At 46.6% G+C, this 17,041-nt stretch overlaps 1 protein-coding gene across 1 annotated transcript in view; it reads right to left on the bottom strand.

The window, feature by feature from the left end:
- GNG7 (G protein subunit gamma 7) overlaps positions 1 to 17,041 on the bottom strand; it is a 114,423-nt gene that overhangs the window by 83,577 nt on the left and 13,805 nt on the right. The window contains exon 2 of the mRNA XM_054979410.1: positions 4,258 to 4,320. The gene's annotated coding sequence lies outside the window, so the exon portion shown is untranslated. The remainder of the gene's footprint in view (positions 1 to 4,257; positions 4,321 to 17,041) is intronic.

Genomic DNA, 17,041 nt, shown 5'->3' on the forward strand with positions numbered 1-17,041 from the left:
AGGACAGAATAAATCATTAAGCAGGTTTACAAAATGTACATGGCAGTATCTTCTTGCAATCATCAAAGAGGTGGGAAGGAGCAAGAAGCCAGCGGGAGGGGATGAATTTCATGCACCAACCACAAATTAACAGCTTTGGTTGTGAGCTGCCAGTCCATCTACAAAGCTCAAAATGAGACCTCAAAGTGAGACGAACCTCTCTGGGTCACTGTGCGAGAGATGTGGTGTGAAAGGCGAGGTGGGACACAAAACACGCTAAACGCTTTCTGGTTTGTCCGTGCACTGAATTTTGCCCTGCCGTGCAAAGAGACCGATAGTGAAAAAGCTGCTATAAATTCATACAGTATTTTATGGCTGCTCCCCCTCTCATTTGCCACAACAATGAGCTGGTGAATAAAAGCCCCATTTCACATGCAGGAAACAGCAGATAAGGATGTAAGAGGAATCAGACTCAGGCGGTCCAGCCAGCCAGCCCAGAGTCCTGTTTCGAGCAGCGGCCAGCCAGCTGCCTCTGGGAAGCCTACAAGGCAACAAATCCCCCTTGCAGTTTCTTCCCACAACTGGTCTTCAGAGTTGTGCTGCCTCTGAACATGGAGGTTCTATTCGGCCAGGATGCCCAATAGCTACTGATGGACTTTCTCCTCCTCCAAGAACTGATTTCCTTCCTACCCTATCTTTTAATTGCTGGGGCTGCATTTTTATACATGCACTTTTACTTTTTTTTTGTTTTAAACTTGTTTTGTGGCTGCTTTATAATGTTCTGCTTTTAATGGTCAGCTGCCCTGAGGGCCCTGATTAGGCAGAAAATAAATTCTGTAAACAAATGAAATAAAAGTCGAATCCTGCTTCAAAGCCATCTAAGACACCTGTCATCTCCCCATCTTGAAGCAGCAGATTCTATAAACAAATCAAGTGTTGTATGAAGGAGAACGTCCTTTTGTGTGCCCTGAACCTACACTGAACTAGCTTCACTGGTCCATCATGGTATTATGTTGAGAGATAAGGAAACGTGAAATGCAGAGAAACCACAGCTACCAGCTGGTCCAGGGTTATAATGGATTTGAACTCAAAGCCTCCCTAGGAGACGTCCTCATAAAGTAAAGGTAAAGGTAGTTCCATGAGCAAGCACCAAGTCATTACTGACCCATGGGGGGACACCTTCATACTAGATGATTTATTTCCTGTCCTTAACACGAAAACATTATTGAGTAATTTCTTCATTACCACTTCCTGCACTCACTGCTGGCGCCAGGGTTTCTGGCGCCTGCGGCCACCCTCTCCCACATGCGTGCGCACAGCGCGCGCACCACAAACTGCGTGATTACATCATCATGCAATGACATCATCACGCAGCGCAAGCCGGGGGCATTGGCCGGCAGATGGCTGGGGTGGCGGGCGGAGGCTGCTCCGCGCTCCACACACCACCCCAGCAGTGGCTCGTGGCTGCTGTGCCCGGCTGGGGGCGTGTGGCAGTGGCGGCACGGAGCTGGCTGGCTGCAGCAGCTGCGGCCCAGCCACACCAGCTCCGCAGCACGCGCCTCCGCCCCCAACACTCCCTCCAGCGCACCTCCGGTGCCCTCACGCTCTGAGGCCACCGTCTACCTGGCCTCAATGGGTGCGCCAGCCCTGCCTGAACTTCTGCCCATCAGATACAAACCTAATTAAGTTCATTACTAGAGGAAGTGTCCAATGCGGTTTGGTGCCTGAGAGAGAATAGTCTTGGATGTACACCTAAAAACAGAGGGCCAAGCTAGAAGTGACGAATTACACTTGAATGGCAGGTGAACAGACTCACATGTATTCCTCCTTGTTCACTTGCACTCCACTCGATGACACAGTGATCACTTGCCATTCAAGTGTAGTTCGTCACTTCTAGCTTGGCCCAGAGAATACCAGTTTTCATCCATCAAGACACCGCCAGCTGCATTTGGACAAAACTACATGGATATATGCTGCCCTCTTGTGGCAAACGGTTAACTGTCTGGATTTGACTAGAGCACTGAGAGTGGACACCTGAGACCCATTTATTAATAGATTTCCTCATTAAAAAACAGCCTGCACCTGAGTGAGCAAGCACTAGTTCCTCAGAACATTTACAATCAGATGTGCTCAGAATGAGCTCAGCCTGTATGCTCAGATGTCCTCAGAATTAGCTCAGCCTATGGATTAGTCAACTCCCCATTGTTCAGAAGATAACCAAAATTTGGGAGAAGACAAAACGCAGGAATCGGCCTCTCAAATAAAATCACCAGCCATCGTCATCGACAAGGTACGTCACCCCAGTGTTCCCTTTTCATTGCTTCTCCATGGTGCAAGATCCTGTCTCTGAGAAACCGACAAGAAATTGCATCAGGGACACAATTTCTGGCACAGTTTGGTCTTTGTAAAGGGGAAAGAGTTCAAGGCACACTAACAACCTAGAAAGAGGTTGAGGCAGAATAGTTTTTGTGAAGTAAGGAATGATAATGCGTGCTTGTTGAGAAGCCCTACAGCTTGTCCGCACACGACAGCTTCTCTGTCTTCAGGATACAGCTAGGATGTCCCTCATATATTCTGTAAGATATTATAATGAAACATTTGCACACTGCAAGCGTTATTGGGGAAATGGGGGGCTAGTAAGCAGAATGAGGGGAAGTAGTCATCTTCCTGGTTGATGATTCTCACAAGAGATTAGACCTAGTAAATTTGCTCATCCAGAATAAAGAAAAGGAAAGATTGATTCATTTACACAGAAATAACCATTCCGGGGCAGGGGGACCCCAGTTTGCGTCGGATATGCATAACAGAAAGCTCAGTGTGCGTTTCTATCCCTGAGAAATTCAGTGTGGTGAGAGGAGTACAAAGTTCTCACTCCACTCCATCTTAATATTTCACATCAAGGTTGTTCTCTATATTAAGTGGACTCTAAAACGCCCCCAAAGAAAATAACTCTCTCGGGAGGCAGAGGGAGGAGAAAAACCCCCACATCTTAAAAATATTACAGGCTTCCGAAAGGATTCAGATGCTAACAGACAACTTGCTTACCACTAACTGGAAATCTTATGAGTCAGAGGACCAGAACAAAAATAATTCTATTTAAGCTGCAGATTAAGAAATGTGGTTTGTATTTCATTTTCACAAATGCTACAGACAGCCAAGCGGAGAGCTCACATGATTTCAACTGGGTTTATCCAGCACCCGAAAACTGCAGTTTAAGAGCACTTCAAAGATATGAAGCTGCCTTATACGGTCAGACCCTATCAAGCCCAGGACAGTTTACTCTGACTGTCAGTGTCCCAGACCCAGAAACCTTTAATTAGATACATCTTTTAGCTGGAGGTAGTGGGACTGAACCTCGGATCTTCCGCATGCAAAGCAGGCACTCAGTATTATAGAAATGTGGCCTCTCAGCTTTGCTTACAAATAAAACAGGATGCAAGTAACAGCCTGTCAGTCCAGGGTCAGTCTCAAGAGTTAACTGGTGCTTAAACCCACTCAGTGCTCCTAGTTTCTGGGTCTGATGCTGCTTTCTGAGTTTAAAAAACAAACAAACCTTAAACCAGCTTGCTGTACGAACAGCTCCTAAAGTGTGAGGCGGGAACTCAACAGCAGCCACCCCTGCAAGAACAGCAGCTCACAATGAGTTATAAATCATTGGGGGGTGGGGGATACAGACTGCTCACAGAAACGTGCTGCTGTAAGCTACAGCAGGCGAGCAAAACCTCTCCTTCAGGGGAAAAGGACAATACTCAGCAGTGGGGACATGTACACCGAGCACCACTTTTGCGATCATCATGTGCCCCACACTGTGGTACTAAAAACAGCTTATCTGCAGGTGCAGCACTGGCCTTCTTGCTCCTTTGCCATGGGACTCTGCATCAGAAAATGTAAATAAATGAACAGTGCTCCCGCATCAGATGTCGAACGGAAAGGGTTCTGCACTGTAACATCCATCTCTTCTGTGGGCCGCAGTCAGGTTCCACTCATCCTTTCCCCTTCACAGAAAGTGTGTAGTCCCCCCTCCCCTGCCCAGGCTGTTCTTATAACATCCACACACACACACACACACACTCAGCCCCATTGGGCATCACCTTCCGATGCCCTTCCTACTCCCGGCCAGCTTCAAGCTGGCTCCTCCAGAATCCTGCTATCAACCTCACTCAGGAAGGGTGCCCAGAGAACCAGAGTAATCTCAGGAGTCACCCTTCCCCGGGGCTGCTGGGGGTACTGCCTCGCCAAAGGAGGGATTATAGCAAACACCCATTCCCCCACACTTACCTGTTAAGTGGATGGCGAAGAACTTGGGATCTGCTTTCCCCTGCGTGGCTGATGCTTTCTTTCCTAGAACAGTAACAAAAAAAAAAGCAGCTAAAATTATACAAATTTAATTTATTAGATTTATGTTCCACCTTCCCCACACCAGCAGGCTCAGGGCGGAAAAAATTTCAAGACATTCAATTATATTAAACCTGTAAAATTCACTGCCACATGATAGGAGAACAGTTACAGGCTTAGAGAGCATTAAATGGGGAATCTGACAAATTCTTGGAAGGTGGGGGTAGCAGTAGCTAGGATAGCAAAGTCGAACAAGCCTCCGTGTTCAGAGACAGTTTCCCTCTGAACTCCAGATGCTGGCCGGTGGGGGGGGGGGGAGGTATCACTATTTTCATGTCTTATTCGAGGGCATCCCGGAAGCATCTGGTTGGCCCCTGTGGGAAACAAGATGCCGGACTTGACGGATCCGCCATATTATCTTAACTATTTTAAGAACATTGGTTCTGGAAGTGCCTGTCAGTAACATTAACAGTTAAATTAATAAAACACACACACTTTTTAAAAACAACCAACACAATTCCAAAATTTTAAGAAACGGGCAGAAATCTCCAGACATTCGGGGTTGGAGTTCCTAATGAATAGGAAATTAGGAGGTCCCATAAAATATCTCGGTGATAATATCCCAAAATAATCTTACAATAACAAGCAAGTAAGTCTTGGCAGTCTCCACAACAATAGAAGACTGTTAACATAAAACGCAGCAAAGGAACTCACACACACAATCAGCGCCAAAACAAAACAAAGCTCTAACAAATCATTGGTCCTCAGAAAACAGACTCATTTCAACTTGCCAACAAAATCTCAGAAGACTGGAGGTGGGGAAGGTTCCTCAACTGGGAGGGCCCTGTCCCTTGGCAATACTGGTTTTGCATCTGCATCAAACGTAACACAGGGCTATAAAGACAAGTTAGTAGAAGAGCAGACAGCCTTTTAGGGACCCTAATTCCAAGCTGCTTAGGGCATTAAAGGCCTCATTTTGATCTGATCCAGCAGGTTCTTCTTACACGAGCAAAGTGCCACTCGGGTAGAATTTGCAGAGTAAGCAAAAGGTTGGAGAAGCTTTGTGCCTCCAAGAAAGGCTGAGACATGTTGCCAAGAGAGGAAGGTGTCCCTCTTCAACATTTCTTGGGTCAAGACCAGAGGATCTGGTATTGCCCTTGTCTTGGCCTTGTAGAGGGCAGAGAGCAGCATCACTCACTGCATCTGCCATTTTGCTTCACCAAGGCCCCTTGGGTCCCACCTCCTCTCCACTGGGTGGCTGGCCCGAAGCCGCCCAGGACCACTGGCCACCTAAACAGACCGCCTCATCGACTGATGTCAGCTGCTCTGTGAAGGGATCTGCAAAGGAGTTCGGCAAAAGGGATTCTCCAGGGAAATCACAGCGAGCTTGCTCAAGACAGGGGAAAGGGCAGCAAGAAAAGAACAGCGCCAGAGACACTGGGCATAAGGCACCCATGGTGCCAAGATGCAGAGAGAATTAGAAGAGGGATGTGACTTTAAAATACACCCACCCAACAAGGAAGAGGCTTCTGAACTTAACCTCGGAGGAGAGCTAACAGCTGGCCTGACTCATGATTCTGCTTCCCAAGACAAGAGAGAACCCTGCAGCAAACTGCAGCTCCCCAGCTACGCCAGCAGACGGCTCTCTTGCTACAAAATCTACAGCTATTTGTAAAGCCTGTACATGACTGCTCAGCAACAACCCTACAACCCCCCCCCCCACACACACACACACGCACTCTTTTGTAAGCAGCTGCATATAGATGATGCACGTCCAGTCAGACTGGCCGTTTTCACATGTCTTACCGGCCGCGGAAAATCATGCAAAACTCCCGGAATGACAGCGTCTTCCTGGCGCGATTTCCTGTCATTTCTGATGTCATCGCGCTATGAACCAGAGTCATGACAGGAGATTGCGCCAGGAAGACGTCGTCGTTCCGGAAGTTTTGTGCTATTTTCCACAGCAGGTAAGACGTGGGAAAACGGCCACTGTAATACATGGCTCTTTCCAAGCAGGAAGATACCTCTGCAGTTCCTTCACCTCGAGTTAATTTAACAAGGAACTTTTGCAGCATACCCGCAAGTCCCTTCAGTTTGTAGAGACACTCAGGCCACCCACAAGTAAGACTGAGTTTGGCTATTTTGCTGCCGAAGAGTTGCCATGGGTTGGAGCACCTTTCCTATGAGGGCTTTTCAATCCGGAAAAGAAACAGCTAAAGGGCGGGGGGGGGGGGGGATGATAAGATGTTTATAAAATTACGCATGGGGTGGAGAAAGTGGATAGAGGGAGCTTTTTCTTCCCTCTCCCATAATGCTAGAACTTGGGGGCCCCAATGAAATTGATGAGCAATAGGTACAGAACAGACAGGAGAAAATACTTTTTTTACTCAGTGATTAAATTGTTGGATTTGCTTCCAGTGGATGCAGCAACAGCCATGAGCCCAGCTGGCTTTAAAAGGGGCTTGGATAGGTCCATGGAGGAGAGGTCCATCTCTAGCTCTTAGCCATGGTGAGAAAAAGGGAACCTCCATATTCAGAGGCACTAAACCTTCGAACCCCAGTGCTAGGAGGCAACAGCAGGGAAGAGTCTCAGCGTTTTTGCTGGCTCTGCAAGGCGACTAATTAGCTGCTGTGTGGAACAGGGTGCGGGCCTGGATGGACTGATGGCATGATCCAGCAGGGTTTATGTTCTTACGCTTTCAGGACTGGCACAGAGGACATTCCTTTTGCTGTTCAATACAGTGACAATCTGGGGAGGCTACAAGGAAGCACAGGTAGGAGGAAGAGTTTGGAAATTCAGCCCTCCTCTTCAAAATCTCTTTCCTCCCCCTGTACCCTTTCAGATCATTTCTCCCTTCCCCTTTTCGCTTTTGACTCTCGACTGCTCTCAACCCATTTTCTAAAGCATTCTTGCTCAGTGTTCATCAGGACAGTTTATGCTAAGTTTTTCTTCTTTTGGTTAATTTACAAAGCGATTATTTTTCTGCATGCTCATGGAGTCCTTCAAGCAGGAAGAGACCTCGACCTTATCTGTAGGTGACCTGATTGTGCTGCTTTCCTCATCTGCACGGGTGGCGGGGGGCAGCCAGTTCACTATTTGACTGGATAGCCCCTTCAGGATCCATGGCACTTTAGAGTGCAAAACAAGAGCATTCTGTTCTGTATTTTTGCCCTTTCTTTGGTTTGCTTTACAACACTGCTACTCTCTGGGGTACGAAACTAATTAAAAGGCTAAAGCAATTAAGGGGTAAACAACTTCTGGAACTTGTTCAGGCAGAACTGGCCTCCGATTGCAATAAAAACTGTATTCAAACAAATATGCAGGGAACTCAACAGAAGGGGGGTTTGACCCCCACAAATGAGCGGTGTGTCGATGAGTTAATGTCTTCGTTCCAAGACTGAACAACTTTACGTCTACAGGTCACACATCCTGAAAATTCTCCAGTTCTGCATCTCTTGTTTTTTAAGCTTGGGAGCACAGACTGAAGTGTGTGTTTTCTCACCTGTTCATGCTCCTGCCAGCTATCTCTAATGCGTCATGGAGAAGCTGTCTAACAAGAAAGAGAAAGTGTGACAACTGCAGAACAGTGCCTGGCATCTGCCTCCCTACAGATGTCCTCGCATACCTTTTTGCAAACCCTCCCCCTCCGGCCGCAGCCTTATAACCCAGGAACAGAAATCCAGGGCTTCTGCAAGGATTTTGCCTCCCACAGGAAATGATTTCCCTGGATGAATGTATGAGGAAACACTGGAATGGGGGGGGGGGGGGAAATGCACCAAGAATTTGCAGGGTGCAAACCTGCCCACGTATTTTGCCTGTGAAGGGGAATCATTTGAAGCATGGCGGGGAGGGGATACCAGAATTGCCAAATAAGACCCACTGCTTCTCAGAGCAGACCTGAACCTGGAGTTGAAATGTCTGGGGCAATGTTAACCGCCACTGCCATCCCCAAAAGAAACTGCCCCTCTCATTATCTGGGATCAGCACCATACAGGTATGCTTTTTCTATAGACAGAGATTAAAAACTGCTGTGCTGGGTAGGGGGGGAGTAGGCAAGGCAGCTGTGAAGTTCAAAGAATCAAGAGACTGCCATTCTGCACCTAGATTGCCTACAGTGATCAGCAAGACCATCTTCTCTTGCATTTACACGGCTCAACAGTCTCCCATGGGAATAAAAGCATACCACTGGACGGGACAAGCACAATGCACCTGCTCATACCCACTCTGAAATGGGAAGATGAACACCGGAAGAGCAGAAGCAATTACACTCTCCCGTCCAACTGACAAATTTAATCCCCCAAAAGAAGAGCCTGCAAGAATAGTGACACCCAATACGGTGCCCACCTATATGTTTTTTGGTGCCTACTTGCCTTCTTCTGCAAACCATCTCTTCTTCAAAGCAAAGAACCAAACTTGACTTTCCTCCACTTTGCTGGGGTAGGAAGAGCCCAGGAGGCATCGCTTTTGTATCTGCAGGGAGTGCTCATTTGGGAAGAGTTGTCTCCATCATAGGAGATTGATTGGCTTGGAACTTCTGGATGTTCTGAGATGGAACCGAGCCCCCAGGGCAACCCTTTTGCTGCAGTACCCACTACCTGTTATCGAGACTCCAAAAGCACCCAGGATTCAATGAGCTTAAGAATCCCTTCATTAGGGTGTCATGTGACACAGTAGGCCAACGTACTGTCTCTCAAGCAAGCCTATTTCCTAGAGGGCTGTTGCGAGGATAAAATAACAGAGGTCCACGTGTCCTTGAACTCTTGGGCAGAAAGGCAGGATAAAAATCTCATAAGCAAATAGACAATGTGTACATCATTTTTCAGTGCGAGTTTCCAAAAGCAGCATACAAGAAGCTGTAAAACCACCACCACCTTATCACAGCACATGAAAGAATAATAATTAAAACCAGAAATAAACCCATAAAACCTACCACAAAACCCCAGCAGCGATGGAAATGCATTTGTTACCAAAGCGTAGTAGGCCTTCACCTGCCTTTGAAAAGACTAGCATCAAACAGGATTGCTGCAAGAAGAGGGGACCTGGCCCTGAGCTTCCTTGGAGGAAGAGAAGGATTCCACTGGTTGTAACAAAAGTTTGCATCAAACAGAAGTTTAGATAAACAGGATGTTTGATTGGTTAACATTAAGGGATGCTTTCTCATTTGCTTCAGAGCCCTGTCAAGTAACTGCTCAAGCAGATCTTACCATAGCTAATACTCACCTGTGTACCTTACAGACTGCCCTTCTTCAGAATCGACATTTTTAATATGCTACAGGATTTTTTGGAGGACAGCAGAAACAGCAAAGAAGCCTCTGGGCTCCAGCAGCTGAGCAGACGCAATGCATTTGCGGCCAATCCAACAACCTAAATGCTGAGCAGATGGAACAGGCAGCATGGAACGTTCACAAACAGTCTCCTCTGAAGAAGAAAGACGAGGTCACTTGGGGAAGAACTGAAACCTCACACCAGTTTGAGCACAGAGGTAGGAAGGGTTGTGCTGGCAAGGTATACAGGTTAATCGGGGAAGCAGTCCCAGGAGACAAGGAAGCTAAAGGCAGGGGGGCAGAGAAAGGAGGTTAGGATAAAGGATCTTGATGAAAGTATGGGAAAACACAAGCTAAGAAGAACATCTGAAGAGCCCTGCTGAATTAGTCTAAATATAGCTTAATGCAACATTTCATTCCCACGGAGGTTAGCCAGATGCCACAGGAAGCCTTAAACATGGGGCACAAAGGGCCTTCTCCTGTTGTTGTCCTTCCCAGCAAGTGGCATACCTCCGAACCCTGGCCACTGACGTACTTATCCATGTATCTGTCTTATCCCCGAGCAAAAAACCCTATGCCAATAGTCATCATGACATCCACTGACAGACTTTCACAAGCTGTCTGCTCTGCTCTTGATCTTCAGCATATCTTCACTGGGCATAAAAACTTAAGAAGAGCCCAGCTGGATCAGGGCAGTGGTCCATCTAGTCCAGATTCCTGCTTCACACAGTGGCCAACCAGTTGCCCTGGAGGGCAAACATATAGGCACAGAGGCCAAGGTTTCCCACTGACGTTGCCTCCTAACACTGGCACAAACGTTTACTGCATCTGAACATGGAGGATCCCTTTAATCACCAAGGCCACTACCCGTTAACCTCTCCTCCATGAACGTAAGTGCCTTTGTTTAAACTTGGGACCATCACTATGTCCACTGGTAGTGAATCCCACAATTTAGTTCTTTCCTTTCGTCAGCCCATCAACTTCATTGGTTGTCCCTGAGTTCCAGTACTGTGGGACTAAGTGGCCTAAAATCATGATATCCAGGGCAGATGTAGCGGTCAGAATATAGGAACAAGATCTGGGGGGGGGGGAACCCCTCTGCGTGATGGCATCATGCCAGTCACACTGTCTCGGGCCAAGCCACCTCAGAGGCTCCACGTGAGGATAGAAGGGCGAATGGAAAACTACCTACGCCACCCTAAGTCCAGAGGAAAGAAGCGTAAGAATATGTTAGATGGATATACTCTCCTCTCCCTCCACCCCATAATGCACAATTTAAAATCAACCTATCGTGTCATTTCATGCACACCCCGCCCCCCCAGAATCACCTTTTTTCTTAAACTGAAAAGCTCCCCATCCTTTCCTCCTACGGGAGGTGCTCCAGCTCCCCTGATCACTTCTGCCCTCTTTCCTACAAGCTAAGAGGAGGGAAGGCCATCCACTTAATATTCAGAAGCTGCTCCTGCCACAAGTTCTTTCCACAGGCCTAAATCATCGGCAGCACTCCAATCCCTCCCCTCCTCCTCTGGTCAACAGCCTCCGACTGCAGCTTAGCAGTACCTTTATTTATGATTCTCTAGTCTGTCTTCATGGCAACTGCTGGGGAAGGGAGAGAAATAAACCAGGCGCTGCAAAATCACTGCCACCTCTTTGATCGCTAGAACACTCACTGGCCTGGAGATGCAGCCTGAAACACTTAAAAAGAAGCGATGCGTTTTTTTTTAATGCAAGGGAAAATATATGATCAAAAGAATTATTAGCCATTATTGCTAGAGTGTACCGGATGTTTATTCTTTCCTGTTCAGCCTCTTTTTCCATGTTTCCACCGCAGGGGCAAAAGTTTCACAGGAAGCAATAGCAAAAAGGAGTCGAGTAACAAGCAGGAAACCTGCTGATTTATAGGGAGCGGTGGATGCTTTCCACGCATTACACAGCAGCCTGCCAGTCAACTTCCCATCCTATCTCTTGAGCTTGCTGCCCTCCAATGCCATCCTTTAGTAAACAGGTATCTCTGAAAGTGAGAGGGTGGGTGGGTGTTGCCTTTGGTATCAAGGACACGTTGTGCCACACTCCAGGCACATTGCAACCAAGCACAACGGCCTATTCTTCCTACCTGCCTGCCTCCCAGCAACTACCAAGCCCCAGTTGAAAGTCTTTTTCAAAAGAGTTCAGTTGAACCGACACTATCTCAAATTAGAAATAGAGCAGACAAGGTTAATTGGAGGGGTGGATTTATAGCCTTGAGTGCAAAGCAAGTGGCTAGCTACACAGAAAGGTTTGGCAAGGAGCTGCAAAAGAGGGGGTGGACTTCAAGGGATACAAACTGGAGAGTTGATGGATCACTGGCACTGGGCATACAAACTGGCAGGGATTCTCCCCTCGTCTGGTCAAGAGGTGAGGGAACTAAACATAAAAAGAAAGTCCACCTAACCCACACTGCCTGGCAATGGTTCTCCAAGAACTCAGGCAGAGAAAAGCCTTTCCCCCACCACTGTGGGAGGAGGCAGGCGCATGCACGGCTCAGTGCTAAAGCAGTTGCTTTGCACGCAAAAGATCCCATGATCATCGGAATCAAATAATAGGTGATGTGGAGAACTTCAGCCGGAAATTCTGGAGAGCCACTGCTAGTCAGAGTAGACAATACTGACCTTGACGAACCAATGGTCTGAGTATGAGGCAGCTTCATCTGATCTTTGAATTGGAGGCACCAGGGTTTGAATCAGGGGAGCTTTTGCACGAAAAGCAGGTGCCCCACCACTGAGCTACAGTCCTCCTCTTAACCAGGGTTACGGATTAGCCATTCAAACTCCCTGTCTGTGATTTCTGCCCGAAAACTCAGCCTTGCGGTGTCTTTTGGAAACTCAGCTTGATGCCGACCAAGCTTTTCATCTCCGACAGACTCCGTTTCCCCATTACTAACTGATCAGGACTGGAACCCAAGAGGCTCAATACTCTACAATGTTACAAAGAGATTCCCCCTTCCCTTAAAAGCCTACTACGGAGCCACCGCATGGCACTTGCTCTTCCTTTTGTGATGAGGCTGGGACAGAAGCATCTATACTTTGCAACTGCTGGTTGAGACTTTCAAGCATCCAACACAGGCAACCCGCCCCAATCCAAGTTGCTTTGGAAACCAAATGAGAGCAAAACAGTTGTAAGATTGGAGGGGGGGGGGGTGAGGTGGAAGAGGCTTAAGTCTTTTCACCAAGGTTGGAAGCTTTGAGGGTCAAACCTTCCTTGACACTTCCTGCTAGCAGCTTCCTCTATCCGTTCTGCCACATGAAGCTGCTTTAGACCACGTCAGTTCACTGGCCCATTCTGCCCGTTCAGACTGGCACTGGTTCTCTGAAGTTCCTGACAAGAAAAGCCTTTCTCAGCCTCTGATACCCAAAAGATGCAGGTGACTGAAGCGGGGACTTTCGGCATGCAAAGCAGTTTCTCTCCCACCAGGCCATGACCCCCCCCCTACCAGCACCTCAGAGGGACATCAGGACAGCAAATGCCAAAAGAGAAAGAGAGATGGCCGTTAAAACTTGATTAAGCGCACAATCCCCAAAGGAAAAAAGGCAGATGGGCACAACAGCCGTTACTGGAAGACTGGGGTGAGTTTTCTGATGTGCCGGATGCCCAACCGCCCCTTAATAAGATAAGCCATCAACATCAGATTATGGACTAAGAAAGCCAATATTTAGAAAGGAGATTAGCAATGGATCTTTCCAAATCTAATTCTGCAAAACAAGCAGCGTTTTCCTGCAGAGCTGAACAGCATCACCCTGACAGCAAGCGCAAGATGAGAATCACAAGCAATTTTCTCCTGCTTCCTTCCAATTAAATTTTGTGTTTTCCATATGGGTACATGGAAAGCTTTTATTTACAAAATGCCAACAACTTCCAAGACACAACAAGCAAGCTAATGAACGGTAGGAAGTGCATAAATCCTCAATCCTTAGAAGGGTGAACTTTCCCTACCTGTTGTGTTATGTGCCATTAAGTCACCTCCAACCTATAGCGGCCCTATGAAGGAAAGACCTCTAATACGTCCTATCATTAACAGACTTGTCCAGATCCTGCAAACTGGACGACATGGTTTCTTTGATTGAGTCAAGCCATCTCGTTTTAGGTCTTCCTCTTTTCCTACTTCCTTTCACTTTTCCTAATATTATTGACTTTTCCAGAGAATCTTGTACGATAGCCTCAGTTTTGTCATTTTAGCGTCTAGGGAGAATTCAGGCTTGATTTGATCTAGTGCCCGCTTGTTTGTCTTTTTGGCTGTCCATGGTATCCGCAAAACTCTCCTTCAGCTCCACATTTCAAATGAATCAATTTTCTTCCTGTCAGCTTTCTTTACCGTCCAACTTTCACATCTATACATAGTAATGGAGAATACCATAGTTTGGATTATCTTGATCTTGGTCCCCAGAGAGACATCTTTAAGGATCTTTTCTAGTTCCCTCACAGCTGGTCTTCCAAATGTCAATCTCCTTCTGATTTTTTCATTGCAATCTCCCTTTTGGTTGCTGACTGAGCTAAGGAATGGAAAATCTTGAACCATTTCGATTTCCTCATTGTCACCTTTAAAATTGTGTAATTCCTCAGCAGTCATCACCTTTGTCTACTTGATGTTCAGCTGTAATCTTGCTTTGGCGCTTTCTCCCTTAGCCTTCATCAGTAGTTTTTTAAAGTCCTCACTACCTCAAGTCTTTGCTAACCTATTTCCAACCTAACTGTCAAAAAGAGACAATTTGTTCATTCAGAAAGGTTGCTGTTCTCCAACCAAGCAGAGACGCTGGTGCAGCATATGGCTAGGTCACCAGACAACCAACGCAGCAGGGAGATGGACCACACCAGAAACGTTTTTGATGGTTTCCCATGGTCACCTATAACGTAGATTATCATCAGGGCCAGAGATGTGGGGAGGGGGATTGGACATTTGGCCAGTGAGTTGGTCAATGAACCTGTCAAATATTGGTCAATCCACTGACCCATCAAAGACAACAGACCATCAAATGTTGACCGATAAGGTTACGTATTTTTAAAGCATTGACTTTATTTAGGAGGATAAAAAGAACAATTCAATCATAGTCAAAAAAATAAATTAATCTTTGTGATACACTAGGTTTTACCCTACCACTCCACTCAAGTCAACAGAAGCATCTTCCTCCAACACAAAGAGCCTTCCTACCAACCTAATAAAATCCTTAGAAAATCATAATGAATCATTCCAGTTTTTAACAGTGTTAAACATAAAAGATTCACTGAAATGGCCTTATGCTGGATTTTAGTATCTTAGAACTCTAAGGTCAGTCCACCTGTATACATTTTTTAAAAATTAATTAAACCAGAAAAACCAAAGCCGCAACAAGTTCTTTTTTAACCCAGCCACCAGTTTTAAAGGCTAACAAGTTACTCTACAACAAGACAGGGGCAGCCTCTACCTGCCAAGTCTGCATTATTTCTTTCACAGAATATTTGGCTATATTTGACCGTCATCAAGCAACATCTCTTCATTTAAACTTTTAAAATAAATATTTATTGGCAAAGTGCTCTTGAGCTTGCTCCCAGGGGGAAAAAAATGTGACAACAGTGGCAATCACTTAAAGTCTGCAACAAACCAATTTTTTAAAAACCAGCAATAAAATCGAGGATCTCAACAAGTAAAGAAAACCAGGAAGGAACGCCATAATCTTGAGGGCCACAACAGGGGCTCTGCTGTTAAATATTTACCAATTGGTGGAAGACAGGCAGTATTAGGCTCTGCTAATGATCTTAGCCAACAGGCAGGCTTCTATGGGAGTGTCCTTTAAATAGGTCCTTCAACAATACATCAGGACCGCTTATGTTAATCAGTTAAAGCCACGCTCGCCCAGCAAGCTAACATACAAGCAATGAAGAAAATTGCTTGCAGTGAGCAAAACCACCTTTTAAAAAGACTTATGAAACATGTCAATGGAGAGGTGGAGGCAGGGCAGCAGCACAACTTACGAACATGCACAAACACACGCACAAACACAGCGCCGCATATCCAGGGCTTTAGCAATGATGCTGGAAAGGGACCACTAGCAAAATAAAGAGCTTTCTGCTGCACACACTTCAAAACAAACTGCCGTTCATATGCCACACCTGAAGTATGCAAAGAGGAACCCGATTGAATAAGGATTAGGGAACACCGATTTAGGAAGCAAAAAGAAAAAAAAAAGACCGGAGGAACCTCCTCAAAAGTACATAAAGCACTGATCCAAGGGGTCAGAAATACCAGGGGCCTCTCTCTATTGCTCTGCTTCTCCCCACTTGTTCTCCAAAGCTTGGGGGGGGGGGAAGAATACATTTCACAAAGGCAGACCATTCTCTCACTGCACTGACTTTATCGGCATTTTTTTTTTTTTGCTTCCACAGCCGTACAAGGGTGGCTCCTTCCGTGCAAAACATTCATTTCTTCACCCAAGTTTCTGACTCAAAATGCTTCTAATAAACTTCAAGTGGTTTTACCCCACCCCTAGGATCTTCCTTTCCCTCAGCTCCTAAAAGGAGATTCAAAGCCAGGTCTCTGACATACAGTGAGCCCCGTTCCCTTTAAGTAAAAGAACTGCCTTCTGGAAAACCCTTCAAGGCTCTTTGTGGCAGTTCACAAAGAAGTTCAGTTTTACTTTTAATCAAAGTAAATAGTTCGCTTTTAATACTGTACTTGCTAAGTTCAGAAGCTAACGCCTTTCCCGCTTCCTGAAAGAGCTGGGACTGAGACGACCACATTTACCTGCTCCTCAAAGGCACAACAATTTTGTGCTAATTGTCTGAGGCAAGTCTCTCCCCATCCCTCATAAACCTACAGAATTGCTTTGTGCCCTACAGGGCTGCTCCAAAATAATTACTCCCGCAAATCAACTTCCAGAAAGGGGCGGGGGGGAGGGGGAACTACCAGGTACACCCTGTGCAGAGCTTGGCATGACTCCCATTCACCTGCTTAGGAATTCTGCAAGTGTGCAGCCGCGGCGGCAGTATAAAACAGCTTCAGCAGGATCTGAAGTTCGGAAAGAAGCCCGAGAGACCCTTTTCTTGGCGCAGCAGCCACGAGCAGCCCAGAACCTCCAACTCAGAAGCCTGCATGACGCACACAGTTCATACTGATTGCAATGGAAGTCGCTGCACTGGGACTAATGGGTTCCTACCTGGCCTCAGGCTGCTACTATATAATGTTCATTCAGCGCAACCTAGGCACTCTGCTGCAGAATCTGTTACACACAAACTCCCCCACCCCGCAACCCACAACAATGTCCTAGGGGATGATCCAATCCTTCCTCCGTGCACAGCAATGCATGCACACAAGTCTGAGCTTGTGGGCAAGGGACTGATGCTATGGTACTCCCTTCATGCTGGAGGAACTGGACCCGGAGATCTTCCCCCTAGGTATCATATTAACGTGCAATTCCTTTCCTATTCCTTTTGATAACAGAGGAAAGCTCTGGAA

The sequence above is a fragment of the Eublepharis macularius genome, chromosome 5 (assembly GCF_028583425.1).
Source record: "Eublepharis macularius isolate TG4126 chromosome 5, MPM_Emac_v1.0, whole genome shotgun sequence".
Lineage (NCBI taxonomy): Eukaryota > Metazoa > Chordata > Lepidosauria > Squamata > Eublepharidae > Eublepharis > Eublepharis macularius.